The sequence below is a fragment of the Zonotrichia albicollis genome, chromosome Z (assembly GCF_047830755.1).
Source record: "Zonotrichia albicollis isolate bZonAlb1 chromosome Z, bZonAlb1.hap1, whole genome shotgun sequence".
NCBI lineage: Eukaryota > Metazoa > Chordata > Aves > Passeriformes > Passerellidae > Zonotrichia > Zonotrichia albicollis.
The window spans coordinates 27,267,704-27,284,136 of record NC_133860.1 but is presented as its reverse complement, the minus strand read 5'-3'; the positions used below and the strand labels follow the sequence as shown (position 1 = coordinate 27,284,136).

The 16,433-nt window shown below is 37.7% G+C and overlaps 1 long non-coding RNA gene across 1 annotated transcript; it reads right to left on the bottom strand.

Moving 5' to 3' along the window:
* Positions 1-318: 318 nt before the first annotated feature.
* LOC141727179 (uncharacterized) lies at positions 319-15,981 on the bottom strand. The gene is made up of 4 exons (XR_012578229.1): positions 15,861-15,981; positions 13,683-13,760; positions 5,264-5,461; positions 319-4,532 (listed from the first exon to the last, which is right to left on the bottom strand). It is a non-coding gene; the product is annotated as an uncharacterized LOC141727179 (long non-coding RNA).
* Positions 15,982-16,433: the final 452 nt, after the last annotated feature.

Here is a 16,433-nt window from a genome sequence, read left to right as displayed (position 1 = left end):
TTATTCCTTTTTCACCTTTTTCCTCTCAATGCCGTTGTGCTGCACATTGGGCGCCAAAATCTGTCTTGGTTTGAAAAGACAGGTGTCTGCTAAGGAAAGCAAGTGCCTCCCTTGAAATCCAAAATATAAACCCCTCTCTCTGAATTATTATAATTTGAAATGAAGAGGCTCTCAGGCAAAGATATGGGAATAGGAATAACAGTTCTTTACTAGAAAAATTAAAAATAGAAATGCAATACTATAAACAAACAAAAAAAAAAAAAAAACCAAACCCACTGACAGTCAGAATACGACCTGACACCCTGTGCTTCAGGGTGTTGGTAGCAATCCAATTAAATGGTGTCTACAGTCCTCCTGGAGTGACAGAAGTGGTTCTGTTGAAGCAGTGATCCTGTAGAAGGGTGGAGTTTTCTTCTGAAGGTCTAGTGGTGGTATAGATGGGGCTGGTCTTCCTCTGAGAATCCAGAGGAGAAAAAGGTGCTCCTTTGGGAATACAGTGGGGAAAGGCTGTCTCTGGTGTTCCAAATCTCATATTATATTCAGGTAGGAATGCTTGGCTTCTCCCCATGGGCAGAGCATCTCACAATGGGATGATCTAATTTTATCAGTCATGCAGTAAGATTCAGTGGTCCATTAACAGAAGATATCTCACTGGAGGGAGGATGGGTTGCAGAAGAGATAAAGAAAACTGCACAATTACCAGAATATAACTGCCCCACCTCTTACAGAGGGCAAATAGAATACACACTCCCAGCTACATCTTTCAACCTAAGCCAAGCACACAATGTTTTTTTGATAAGTCTATATATATCAGTTTCTCTGGGTCTGGATTGAAGACACTTGAGACAGTACATGTTCGGACTCAGGTGTTTTATTATTTCTTATCAGTAAAACAGTCTCCCAACTGTGAGTTTGGCAGCTTTTCATTAGAAAGCACAAAATGGCTAACATTCTCTTGTTACAAGGTCTTTTAAGACTAAACTATCCAATTAAGAACTGACACCTAGATTATTTTCCCTTTTAACCCAAAACTGATCCCAAAGAGCCTGCAATGCAGACTTTTCTGCCCAATTATATAACGCCACCCAAACCCGTGAAGAAGAAAAAGAAGGATGAAGAAGAAACCCAGGACAACACCCTGTGCCCTCCATCTTCCTTCCATCCACAATATACTAAAAATACCAAAACCTAGGAGAGATAAGTGATACACCTATGCCACAGACATCTTTTCATTAAAAATCCTTTCTTAAGATTTTTTCTTTCTGAGAAGCTGAGAGGCTTCAAGAACAAAATGTAAACAATGGTTATCTGCTGCTGTGGAATGCAACAGGTCCATCTGTAATTGGTCTCATGTGCTTGTTTGTAATTAATGGCCAACCACAGTGGAGCTAGCTCAGACAGAGAGTCTGAGGCAACTGCCTTTGTTATCATTCTTGTCTTTTCTATTCTTAACTTAGCTAGCCTTCTGAGATGAAACTTTTCCTTCTATTCTTTTTAGTATAGCTTTAATGTAATGTATATCATAAAATAATAAATCAAACCTTCTGAACATGGAGACAACATTCTCGTCTCTTCCCTCAGCTGAAAACCCCTGTTAACACCATCACACACAGTACTCTCTATAATCTCTTTCACACTTTTGTGGATTCTAATATATCTTGAAGTCTAGGAAACTTTCTTCATAAATGAGGGACAAAGTCAGTGCTCCCCTGAGGGTCAGGGCACCCCAGAGCAGCCAGGAAAATATTCCTGGTGCCCTGGGTTTCTACATATATATTTAGGGTAAAATTAAAGTCTTTATCCTAGAAACATGTCTATAAGCCAGCAATCTAGGTTCCTTTCCTCCTGTGAACTTCCCTAGGACACTTCTTTCCCAGTGTGAGGGCAAGAAAGCAGTTCACTCAGAGGAGCTCAAGAAATGTCACATGTATTTCCTCTGGTGTGTTCAGGCTGCTGATTCTTCATTGATATCATATAGCTGCAGCAGTCTTCTTGAAGCAAATGGCTGAGCAGCAGTGATAAATTGCTGACAACCATACAACAGTGCAGCTGTCCATGTGAGGTGGTCTGAAGACTGTGTTCCACTTCTCTGCTCACAACCAGACCATATCTTTTTCCAATGTCACTCCCCTGAGCCCTGTCACCCTTCCACTGATGACCATTATGGACTTTCATCCAGTGCAGCAATAATACTGTCTTTGGTGTTTCTGCATTTACACCACGATGAGCAGTTTTTAAAAACTGGATCCCACTCTGTAATCTAAGCAAAGTTGTATTGGCAGAAAAGTAATTAAAGTTATCACATTTCCACTGGACAATTACTTTAATTCTTGCAAACTGGGCTTGTTGGTTAAAGCATGGAACACAGACCATCTGATCATAAAATTACAAGAACAACAAAAACAGCAAGCAAATCACATTGCTTTATCAACACAGTATCATCAACACAGAAGAAGGAAAAAGAGGATTGTGATTGACCATCATTTAAAATGAGACAATAGAGAAACCTTACACACTGATAATTCAGGCTTTTCAGCAAAACTTATCTAACAACAGTCTGCATTTTTTTCCCAGGATAAGGTCAGTTTACCAAAAGAAACAAAGTACCAAACATGACTAATACATTACTCAACTACTTGTATATGCACATTTCTTTTTCTTATCTGGCTTCACTATTCAGAAAGGTGCCATGATAAAAGAGACTTCACAGAAGCTCTGTACTGTGAAGGATTGAATTTTCACTTGAATGCTTACATTTTCACATCTTTTTCATTGCAGAAATACTCCCCTTTTCAGTGTCAGGCTGCATTTTGGGGTTTTCTTGTGTTGCTGACCAGGAATCTATAAAATGTTAGAACACATTTGCCCCATGGGAGGACCTCAGCTAACTCAGAAGTACATCACTGTGATGATTGTGATTACACAACCAGCCCTGTCCAGCAATCTCCTCCAGCTCTGCATAGATGGGAATAGTACAGAATGACTAAATTAAGCCAATTTCCCAAATCATTAGTTCCAGACATATTTGCAGGGCTGGATTTCAAACTTTACATCTTCCATGCACTGTCAGAATGCCGACCCTCACCTGTTTTTTCCTTTTTCTCAGCAAATTTAAGTATTAAAAATGTAATAATTAAAAGATATCTGCATGCAGATTACAGGAATAATTGTGGGCTTGTGTTTGTGCACAATTAGCAACATGGTGAGGTGAAGTCACTCCATAGTCCTGAGAGGAATAGTGGATTTGTCTTTAAAACAAACTGTAGGTCTGCTGGTAGATAAAAGTAGCACTGGGAGATAAAAGAAACAATGGGAAGGATTCCACTGATTGATGAATGGAAAAAGATATTTGCCTTTACAAATAAACGTTCGGTTTGCTGATAAATGAAATTAGACATTGAAAGATGAAAGAAACAATGAAAGAAAAACCCCTAAATTATGTAAGAACTAAAAATTTTAAAAGGTTATACATTAGAGGGAAATCTTTGGAATCAAGTGTATCAGGAAGTCTGTACCTCTCCAGTACCTCAGCCAATGGGGAAAGAGAGAAGGGAAATGCGGCTGGGAAATTAGGATAAAAAAGAAGGCTGTGTCCTCCAAACATTTAAGACACCCCAGGGAAATGCCCCATGGCCTCTCCCTTTAGTCAAATAAAGTAAAAGGACTCCTCTGTCCTATTTTTGGACAAAAACCTCTGATGTTTGTGGATTAATTTTTACAATAGTCCTATTGGAATATCTCTGAAAATATGGATGCTGAACAGACACAGTAGGCATTTCAAAAAAAAATATGTGGAGAACTGTAGAAAAACCTGGGGTTTTTTTAAGATTTGGCAACTTCTCCAAAGCACTGTAAGTTTTGGGAAATTCACAAAAGTAAGCTGAGTTTCACCCAAAGAGATAGAACTATTCTGGTTTGATATGGAACAAGTCAGCATCACCAATTAAACTTGTTGGTTTATTATAGCGTGTTGTTCAGTTTTTGCTAGTTACCTACTGAAACACTGAAGTGTTGTGCACAGTGAAGCAGGCCAAAGATTTGCTCAGTCCTCTTTAATGGCTTGAGAGTCTACTTCCTCGTCAAAGAAATTTCTTCCATTAATCTCTTGGACCTATTTTTTTAATTGTCCTGGCTTAGAGCAAATTTGGGAGAGAATCCCCAAAGGGGCTCCAATAGGAAAGCAAATTCAATCGGCCCTCCCCGCAACCGGTCCAGGAGAAAATACCTCCTTGGAGAAAAGGGAAAAAAACTGTTTATTAAACAATAAAACCTAAACAATATTAACCAATAAAACCCCTTGTCACTCCAAAAGAGATGACAAACTGAGAAAACCCCGTCCCCGGGTTGCAGCTCATTCAGTCTCTGATCAGTCCCTCCGGTGCTGGAATTGTTGCAGGCCAGGCCCGGCCCAGTGGGCCACAGCTGCAGCTGCTGGTGCTCCCCTGGGTGTTCAGTCCAGAGCAGTTTCAAGAGGTCCAAAGAAAAGGGAGAAAACCACAGTCCGGGGAACTTCTTTGCCTCAGCTAGCTAAACTAAATAAAGACAAAAGAGAGCTCTGTCACGCTATCTGTCCATCTGCAGACAACACAGTCCAGCAGCAGGAAAGTGGAGGAGTGAGAACAGTGTCTGGAAAAAAAAACTGTGCGCTTCTTCTCTCCCCCCATCACTCTCTGCAACAAGCCTTAAAGGTGCAAAACTTACTATTCAGCATAACAGAACGAGACGATTGGGGATAAAAACATCATATAGTCAACCCAGGACTCTACTTTAAAACAGAAATATAAAGAAGGTGACAAGCAGGGTCAAGAAGAGAAGTAATTCCTAATAGACAGCAAAATACAATCACTGTACTTCTGGCAAAAAGGGAAATTAATTCACCACTGCTTTTCTAAGATATGAATGGGTAGATGAGTTATTACTTTTTCTTTTATTTGTTCAGGCATCCTTATACTTTTTCTTCTAACAACATTTCTCTAAAAGAAATTCTTTCTGCTGTGCTGCTGTTTGCTTTATGATAAGTTTTAGAATAACTACAGAAGGATGTCATAAATGAGAAAAAAATTATAACAATATTCTACTCTAACATATTGCCTTTTCTCCTTATGAGGAAAAAAGTAAACTTTAAATAAAATTACATAAATTTAATCCCTTAGAAATGTCCTATAACAGGAAATAATACTACTAAGCAGCAAAATATCTGATGTTATAAGTTCAGATGCACACTGTTGATCCATCACAAATTTAAAAAGGAGACTTTACTGACCTTTTTACTGCAACGTCTAATCCTGAGGCTTGAAAATTCAGGTGTCTTCCTGGTCGGTATGTTTTCTAATGGACTGCTGTCCTTTGAATTTGTTGTAAAATGTTTGTTGCAGCTTGTTTGTTGCAGCTTATTTGTTGCAGTACAATAATTTTGATCAGTCATAGCCCATTCCAGGACAGCTGAGAGGTAGAATCTGAGCTAATGTGAAGGGGAAGAAGGACACCGGATCAATGGTGTTTTGCAAACTGAGGTTCACGTATACTGCAAAGCATGGCTGGCAGCAGATTTTTGAGGGGCCAGACCATCAGTAGTGAGATCATTTCCTCTTCAGAGCCCATCTGTTCTTTGTTATGTCCTGGCATCTGCCAACCACTGTCCCTCCTCTTTTCTACATATTCTCTCCCTGTATTGAAATGCTATCTTGAAGAGGGTGCTCAGAGTTGCATTAGAGGCTCAGGATCAGAGAGTACCTGTGAATTTACACAGTGACTTTTAAAGATTTTTCAGGGATTTTTGCTGATGTCCACAGAGTTACCAGCAATGTCAGTGATGATGTAAATCAAATTGAACACCCAACACTGGATGAAACACAAACCTGTTCACATGGGCTTCCTTCTTACCTTAAGAATTTTTTAAATAAATTCAAGTAAGCTGTCTCTTTATCCCTTACCTCTCTTGTTTACCTTTTACTCTTTGTGTCCTCATTTGGAGCCTGAAGAGAGACAAGATAGAGTTGGGCTACAGGCTGCAGAACATGCCTGCGGAATGCCATAGCCGCAGAGAAGCTTGTCTTTGTATGACCTTGGAGGGAGGACATGCCACACGGCAGATGCCCTTTGGACAGGAGCTTGCCAGAACCTGCCAGACACCTGAACAGCGTGTGGCCGCCCCTATAAAGGGCATTAAGAAAGTATGTTGCTGACATGGCAATGTGGGATAGGGTTGCTTAGGGAAAAATACCATATAAGGAAATGTTATAAATGATCAATCGAGAAGCCATATTATCCAAAATGCAAAAAAAAAAAAAAATTATCTTTTTCCGGGACCAAAATACAGTCCTCATAACCACCAAAGCCAAAGAGACAGTCTCAAGCACAGGGTCAGCACTGCGTGAACCTAGATCCAGCCTCTATCGCATCAGATCCCTCCCCGTTTATGAAAGCTGCTTTTTGCAGGGCTGTTTTATACAGTTTATTATGCCTGAGGCAGAGGAGTCGCAGTTTCTTTTGTAACTCTGCATATTCAAGACCACTTCTTTCACTGCGCAGAGCTTGAAAATCACTGTTTCCTGGTCGATAGCCAGTGTTAATAGTGTCCAGGGAAGTCGCATATTCAGATGTATCTTTCTGGTGACTCTTGCTATCTCGATTGATGGTATCAACAGGGCAATGATCAGCTCTTGCTATCTTGAATTATCTTATCAACAGGGCGATGATCAACTCTCGCTATCTTGATTGATATTATCAACAGGGCGATGATCGTTCTTAGCCGTCTTCTGTTCACTCGGGATAGCAGCGATCATCAAGCTGGGCACATCTATTCATAAGCTAACTGAGGATTGTTCTCCTGTCACCTCCAGGAATCTCAGCATTGAAGTAGACATCTGTCTTTGGGCTGCTTGTAGTCAGAGACTAGTTTGGATTTCACAATTTTATAAAATACAATCTCTCCATAGCATATATTACAGGAAAGAAATGAATTTTTATACATTTGAAGAAAGGTAAAAAAGCAGCTCATTTTTCTCAATAAATGTCTCAGTATCCCTGCTGGTCTGAGTCCATGCCTAGGTCATTACAGTGATCTGCACTTGACATCTGTTACTTTTGAACAGGATTTTAAGCCATATCTCATTTCAGCTGTTGTTTCTTACTTCCTCAATACTTTTTTGTCCTTACATATTTAAAGAGTCTAGCTCTACATTTTCATGGTTTTATTACTTTCTTACCTGTCTAGTTGTCCTCCTGCAGATGTTACCAAGAAGATCCTACCAAGCTAAATGTTGAATTTAATGCTATTTAGCATCTTCATAAATGATCTCTGAAAGCTGTTTGAATTCTGTCATGAGACAGTTTTTCAGTAATCAAATCTGCATCTATCTTGCCACCAAAAGTTTTTGCCAAGCATTGCAAATTAGTCCAACTAGGGCAAAAATATTTGTGATTGCATGTGTACAGTGATGAGCTATACATTAAATGCTAAGACACTGGAAAAACACTCAGGATTCAATGCAGAGACAAAAAAAAGTATCCAGAGGTACTAGGAAAATAATAACTGAAGAAACACAGAAATATTATCATGTCATGGCTCAAATTTCTCCTGCTTCTATGGCTTGAATATTCTGCGAAGTTTTGGTTCTTCCTTTCAGAAAAAAAAAAAAAAAAAAAAAAACAAAACAAAAAAAAAAAAAAACAAAAAAAAGATGTAATAGAAGCTAACAAAGATGTGAGGAAAGAGCAATAAGTATGATTACATAGGAAAAGGAATTTGTATTAAAAGAACTTAAACAGTCTAGGCTTCTTGGCTTGGAAAAGTATGAAAGGGAAGAAAAAATTAACACGAGGCTGCAAACTCTGATTACTTGAAACATAAAAAATAGATTAAGATAACTGAACTGTGAAGTTTACTTCCATGGAGGCAAAGTTAAGCCAATGTTCTAGGGACTAATTGTTGAAAAGGATCAAAATGAAGAAAATACTGAAAAACTATCACAGAGGGTAAGTTCACTGATGGCTGTGAAAGGTAATAATCTAGACACAACCTCTAAATCAGAATATTCCTATATTGCTGTTTGTGGGGACAACATAGCAGAGAGAAGTTTATGCACACATAGATGACCCTATCTCTTATGCTTTAAAGAGTAATTTTGAATTGTTGATAGTACATGTCATTATTTGTGTGAATAATCTTCACAATGTGTTTGATATGTGCTGGCTTGTGCTTTCCCCATACAACCACAATACAACTATCCAGTCTTCTCTGTCATGCAATTCTATCTTGTATTCTGTGTATTCACAGGGTGTTTTTTTGCCTGCCATTCTTCTCTTCCTCCTTGTACATGACCTGCTTCTGCTCCATTTAATCAGTGCTAGTCTAAGGCATAAACAAGTCAATTAGCCCAACAAGTTTACTAAGTCAACCTCTGTGCTGTGTCTCACCTTTAAGATAATTTTGGGGCAGGGTAAAGAATCAGACATACAAAAGTCTGTCTGTGACAGTTTATTACTTCTGTTTGATTTTTTGGTAGATCTCCCAATATCCACATTTCAGACTAGAAACTTTGAAAATGGATTCTTCCTGCCTTTTCTATTGGTACCATGACTTTTTGTTTCCCAACTGATTTTGTAGCAGAATTTCAATGAAACCATATTGGTTCCCTGCTCCCAGTGAAACTGGTTTTGGACAGAGCTACCACCCAGTCCAGAATGAACTAGTTTTAAGACTTGGGAGCAGAAATAACCAAATTACTTATCTAGCAGGGTTAGTATTCCTACTTTTCATGTCTTTGCTGAAAAACTCCACAATTATCTGAAAGAAAAAAAGATGGAGACAAAAAAAAACCAGAGATGCTCCATGTGAAAAACACCAAATTCCATATTTCAAAGGATGCTACTTACAAGATACACATACTTAGAAAGTGTAGTACATAAATTTCAGGAGTCAGGCAAAACTCAGAACTCAAACTTAGTATGTGGTAGACTTTAATCTTTACTAGGCTTGGTAGGATTTTTATTTAGCTCAGCATTTACGACTCATTTTTGTGCTTGACAGACAGAATTGTGGATTTTAGGACTAAATTTTGTATAGTACAATCAAAAGGAAAAATATACTAACTTTGCACCCAAACACACCCAAACTGTTTCAAGCCATATCATGGGCATAATATGGAGAAAATAAATTTCCTCTGAATGCTCAATAGTAATTTAGAGGCATTTAGTCTGATCTTGGTTGCACTACTTCTTATAAAGTCTAACCATTTTGAAGCCAGCTACACTGAACAGGCTGAAAATTTTAGAAATTTTCACAAAACTGAAAATTTTAGAAACTCAGATCTTCATTATCCTTAAAGGCCAGAGGAATTTGTTCTCTTCTGAGTGGATGCCACCCTTCTGTGTAGCACAGAAAGTATTTTTAGCCTAAGAAGTATGGCAATCCTCCATAATAATTAATTCCCTTAGACAGTTCACTTGAGGATCAGATGAAAATTGGCACAGATTGATTTGAGTGAGTGATGTGACATGAAGATATGAAGACAGTTGTTCCATTAACTATTTCCTGTGTTAAAGTTTTGGACATTACAGGGCAGCACAATTTGTGTAATATTTTTTGACGTTTACACTTAGCAAGTCAGATCTTGATAATTATACCTCTGGAAAATTATTTTACTAGGTGCAATTCTAAATACACAAGTTTAGTTTTTCAGGATACTATAGATATTTTTCTTATTCCTTGGAGAAGTGCTATAGAAAAATAGATTGTTGACTGTCCTAATGTTTGCAGAAGGGACACCATTTTCAGTGGGAAAACATTGTATTCAAAACACTCATGACAGGACCTATGAAAAAAAATCTTGATTTGAAATGTACTCAAGTATCAATCTTATGTTGTCATTCATGAGAGTGAGGCTAAAATGATTGAAGACATGCATATTGAAATTACATCTAGTTCTTTGCAACACAAACATTTTCATTGCCATAAAAAGGGAGAAAAAAGGTTCTTTAGAGGTTCCAGTGGGCTCTTTACTTTTCTTAAACTTTGGTGAGTTCAGCCCTGTCAAAATCCATTTCTCTTCCTTACGATGCAAGTTCATTTCTTTGTATGGGGATTGGGATGCTCAAGTCTTGAGCCTTATTTTAGAAATTCTGTCATTTTTCTCAGATTCAAACCTCACAGAGAGAGAATGATAATCATCATCAGAATAAACATATTGATTTAAAATTATCAGTATTTTATGATCCCTTTTTCAAATAAATGCATTTGACTCTATTTTTGTTCTATTCCTTGAGCAGCCTTTGAACAAATTTCTAGCTATTCTCAGAAGCAACTAGAAAGTAGGTTTTTTAGGAAAGAGTATTGACAAAAAAAATAGCCTCCTATTTTTTCCCCCAATAATTAATTAGAATTAAATTTACAACAAGAAACCAATTCACAATAAGATGTTCATTCAATCTAAGAAAGGGATGCTGTTCATATGAAACAGCACAACTTCTCCAAATGCAAAATGGCAAAACAAACAGCACGCAAGTAAGGATAATTCACAGGAATTACTGGTTTAGTAATTTCAAACAGCAAATACATCTGTGAAGATTATGATCCAGTTTTTGGCATCTTGAAAGAAGAAAAAACGGAGTAAAGCATATGAAAAAATGTATGAAATATGTATGTATTACAAACTCTTTATTCATCCACTCTGCTAATACGACACATATAAAAACAAGTAAACACTGTCAACATGACAGTACTGTTTGTTGTAAAAACAACTGTGAGCAGAATAAGAAATGTATGGTTATCACAATAATACAATTGTGATACAAACTACAATACAAACTACAAAAATACAATTTTGTAGTTTGTTCAAAGGAGGTGCACAATACCCAGCAACTGAATCTGAATTGCTTAGGTAGTTGGCAATACACAAGTGCCAGGATTTTTTCTCTGCTTGCCTTTTCTAGGGTAAGGAAACAACGGAATTGTTTCATGAGGTTTTTTGCTCAATTAACATTATATCCCTGCATATGTAGTCACCAAGGATGGAGCCAGGTCTACTCATAGACTACATCACTTCCTCTGGGCATGCAACCAGTCTTCAGCCCCCATCACCTGGAGAATGTCAATCAGAAGAGTAGAAAAGAGATGCTTAGGCAGCCAGGCAACAGTTGTGGTGTTCTAAAATCTAATGATATCTTGACTCTTAACAAAGCTGCTTCCCTCTTTCTGCTGATAGTCTTTGAGAAAGTTTCCTCATCCAGTTTAGAACTCCTGGTAAATGGTGATCTTAAGATTAATTTATGGAATCTACTAATGCTTTATTTCAATACTAACTTCATAGACTTTATGAAATTGGCAATATTTTTAGGTAAGAGAGTAAATTCTTGGCGTATCATGATTTCGTCTATGAAAGAAAAACCCATGCTTTGAGACGAGATTTATAGAAAGAAAAAATGGCACAAAATCTTTCTGAAACCAAATTTAGCAGATGGTATTAGTCCCTAGTGAGAAAGGGATGAGTCATATCCTGCCATAATTTATCTTGGCAGAAAAAGAGCAAGCCTGAAATTTCAACAAAAGAACTCCTTCTACTTACAGATGAGACAAGATATCCATGCCCAGTAGCTTTCATTTTTATAAACTTCAATTAAAAAAATTTGGACATTGTAAGAGACTCAAAGGATTGCTGGTTCAATACATTTTGAATTTGCGGAGTTCAGGCCTTGCTCAGGCAAGGAACATCCTGCCGTGCCCCAGACCTGTAATCCCAGTCTGGCAATGCCTGTCAATTCCCACCGCACCAGAAGCAATGCCCCACCCCTGTCCCTGGAGCCCCCGTCCAGGCCCAGAGTAGCCAGAAGGTCAGAAGTCCCACTTCAGAAGGACCCAAAAAAGCCAAGTATTGAAGGTTGAACACGAGGCAAGCACATTTCTTTAGCTGATAAAAATTCCAAGAGGAGGTAAACACTGCTGGAAGCCAGGAGCTGGTAGCTATATGTGTGCTTTTCTACAACTTTTCTGTATTTTTCTCTTTCTCTTTATTCTTCTTCCAATTCTCTCTTTTCAGAATTTCTGAGTAGCTTAAAGTTGAAACAGGCTTAGAGTTTGATAAGTTGAATGCGGTAAGTTAATACTTTGAGAAGTGCTCTGTGTTGATTAAATGCTGCTCTAAACCTTTTGCCAAAATTCTCTGAATTTGCAAATATGCCAGTGAGGTCTTTTTTGTTTTGACCTCTTGAGAATATCTTGTTGGAATTTCTCCCATGCATCTAACTCAGAGTACAAGAACAACAGTAAGCCCTTTCAAAAGCCACAACAAGCAAGTTTTTTTGGGCCTTACAAAGATCTAAAAGAACACTAAAAATCTCACTTCACAATGGTTTCTGCTTACTTCTTCCTCAAAATGTGAGAAAAGTTATTTTTTACAACCAACAGTTGACTATCTATAAAGAGTAATTTACAGTGACAGTGTTGGTTACTAATGGACACACTTTGAGTTGTTTCTTATGTCGTATTTTCTTTTGCATGTAGCTCTTTTTCCATCTATATTCTGGATGTCATTTGTTTATAGAACAGACTTTTTCTCCCCCTTTGTCTGCCAGTAAATTGGTTGTTCACATAAGAGATGTCTCATTGATTGATTTAACTGTGAATTATTCGTTTAGGGTATTTGTGTGTCCCTTTTCATCCATGAAATGGGAACATCATTACTTTCATGACTTTAATGACTAAGCAAATAGGTTTTGGTTGGGTTTTTTTTTTTTTTGATTACTTGCAAAGGACAGCTCCTCCATATACCCAACCTCTACATCTCTGCACACTAGAGTAAAAGGCTAATCCTGAGTAGTGGGAAGGTGTAATAAGCCACTTGTTTACAGACCATTAGGCCATGAAGGGACTTCACTCAACATTTTTCTTAAATACTTAAGAGTTTGTCAGCCTAACTTTAAAATCAAAAAAATTAGTCAAACAGTTGCCAAGATACATCAAAGCCATAGATTTTTATCCCTTCAAATTACTGGTGATTGACTAGAAGTTTGATAATTATGTTGACTTGAATTTTGCTAACAATTCCTAAATTTTGTTGGCCAGATACTATGTTATGTTCATTATGATTCATGTAACATCATTTTGGCTAAGAGTAATGTTAGTGTATGCTACGCATTTCAAAATCCCTGCTTATTTGCCATGTGATCTAAACATTATCTGTGTAATTTATTTTTAAAACTTCTTTGTAAAAGTTCTGTTTATGTTTTGATGTGCTATCAGTCCCAAACAGTTTGTTTCTTTTAAGTTGGATTGACCTATTATTAACAGCCATTTTGATAATTTTTATGCTAACAATTAGAAAGTCAAGATAGCTGTTTGTTTAAGTTGGATTGACCTATTATTAACACTCATTTTGATTTTTTTTTAATGCAAATGATTGGAAAGTCAAGATAGCTATTTTTATAAAAATCACACTTCCATAATTATCATGATTTTGTACTGCCCTCAAAATGAAACTTAATTCAGTGCTTTTCTGCAATTAAAGTTATTCCTTGTTGGGTTGACATGGCAAAATTTCACAAAGATGACTAGCAGTATCTGGTCCACATAGGCAACTATTTTTTTGGAAGTGCAAGAGCCAAGTAAGGCCAAGTAAGTGTAAAATGCATTGCAAGATAAAAACCAAACAGAAACCAGGGTGAGAATGACTGGTTTTTTCACTTACCATGTACTTAAAGAAACCATATTCACCATTTCACTTCTCTTTGCTACACAAGCTCATCTTCAACCCCAAAACATCCACCTGACAGCAAAGATGCAAGTAAAACATCAGAAACCTTGGAGATGGGGATGGAGATAAACAAAAGACAGGAGGCCAAGGAGGACATGGTCACCGCTCTCTGGCAACAGCTCCTAGCAATGCAGCTGTCCTCATGTTAGGGTTATAAGAAAAGACGCAACCTGAAAATGGGCATAATGGATTTCATCTTAGGGTGACTTAAATACTTAGTCAGAACTCTTAGCTCTTGATATTACACTTTGTAGCCCTATAAATGAATGTGCAGAGCCAGCAGTGACCTTAGGCAGAGCATCACATTACATGTACTCAGACACTGCTCTTTGAGAGGTGTGACAGAAACATTTTAATCTACTAACTAAAGGAAAGGCTCAGACCGTAAGCATTTCTTACAAATCCATGCACAGCAAAAATCAAGTGGGAAGCTTCACAGGTTTCTTGTCCACCAGCCTTGCCTACAACTCTGGGAAGAGGATCACCCCATTACTCAGAACTAGTATGCTATCAGCCCCTTGTTTCTTCCCTGGCTCCACAGTGATTTTTAACTGGCCTTTATGGACCTAATTTCTCTACCATCCTCCCATAACTTCTCACCTGTAATTATGTCAATTACTTTCTTTTCCCCTGCATTTGCTTGTAGTACTGATGACTTTTTCCAGAAAAAGCAAAATGAACTTTGAAAAGAGTTAGGTTTCAGCCACAAATAGAAACAAGACAGATACGCCTTTCCATCTCCTCTTCATATGAATATATTTCTTGTACTAGCTGTACCACTCTTCCTCAAGTAACAGAGAAGACAAGAAACCTTCATTGCATATTTGTCTTATTTTCTGCAACTGTCTAAGGAATGTATATCAGGAAGTGTCTCCAACAGAATAAAGGGAACCCACTTCTTTTGCCAACAAACTAGGCTCTGTTAATATGTTCTGCCCATATACTGTTACAACACAGTTAGTCTTGCTTCTTAGAGCTGTTAATTCCAGTTTATACTTATTTGGGTTTTTTGTCTTGTGCTTCAGTACCTCTTATTTGGTCATCAGTGAATAGTTTATTTGCATATTCATAAAATAAAACAAATTAATGTACAACACTTTTCTAAAACCACACCAAATTTCATTTAGAATTTATCTAAGAAGTTGCTACAGGTGATCTCAAGGAGCTTGGGCTCCTCCACCCATAGCCTAAGCTGACCTGCGGCCATGCTTCTGGTCTGAGTTATATGAGAGGTGTCCTTGCATATGGCAGGGAGGCTGGGGACTAGATGATCTTTAAGGTCAATTCCAACCCCTTAACATTCTGTGATTCTATGATGTCCCTGCCAGCATGCTTGAATCCCAAAGTCTATCACACTATACTAGTACTTCTCCATGCTGGCAGAATTTCAATACATATTTCATGGATTTGGGTGATGGGGTGACTTTAGATGAGGTCATAGTATTGCCTTTTATTGTTGCATATACACTCCCCTCTGGAAATATTTTTCTTCATGGATCTTAGGGTAACATCTGATACCTTTGTCATTGCATCAGACTGGAAGAGTCCAGCCATACCAGATAAGGCATGCATGTTTTATCTGTTGTTTTCAGCTGATTCTCCCCATAGCTAATAGCAGAAATTATTTTGGTTATTCGTAATCAAGACACTTTTTATGTATACTTTTAAAAATTCCTCCCATTTCATCTCAAGGCTCAGTAGTTCTCCTATGTGACCTGATCCACCTTTGTTCTAATAATGCCTCCTACCTGCAACCTGCCCATGCATGTCATGACCATCTTCATATTCCTTTTGAAAAAGGCCCTTTAATGGGAATATTAAATAACTCCAGCTTCAAATCAAAGCTAGTTAACTGCCTTCCAGACTGGTACTTCCAAAAAGGTTGTTTTTCTACTTCCTTTCAGAGTTTCTTTACATTGTTTTCCTTAAACTAATTTCAAGTCTGACACTGGGAATCACTTTGCTGAAGATTAGGTAGTCCCTGCACTTCTACTGTAGATTTCTGCATAGAAAATTAGTTACTGAAGGTGATTATCAATGTCCAGGGATAGTCTAACTGTTCATGGAAAAAAACAAGAGCCCTGTCAAATCATGACAAGAAGCACAACTTACCTGTTGGCAGATTACTTCAATGAGAAGAGAAACTGAGATTTTGCTTTGTATGTTTTCTCTCTCATGACAGAAGGCATGGGTGCTGGAATAATGAATTACTTATGTTAATGCATGATGCTTCTGCTACTGTGTGGGAGTTAACTAACAGTGTGAGGCAGATGGCACTAGAAAATAACATTATTGGGTGTCTTTAATTATAGCTGTAGGATATGAATAGCCCTGAGAAAAAGATATTTCCTTTGTTTAAAAGATGAATAGAGACCAACCCCCTGCCCAAAAAAACCACAAAACAACAACAACGGTGGCAACAACAAAGGAATGTTGGCACTATTGAAAGCATACATTGTATAGGTTAATGCTTCTGAGAAGAATTAAAAGTATACCACAGGATCTGCAGCACTGGCATGCACACTTCCAGTGCATCCAGTAAGTCTTGGACAAAGTGCGTGCCTTTCAATTAAAGATTTGATATCCTTGAAAGGACTGGACTCCGCACATGCATCACAAAGCATATCATATGTGAAGTGCATGTATCAGAATTTTCTTGTATGCAATAGTAAGTGTTTCAACTGA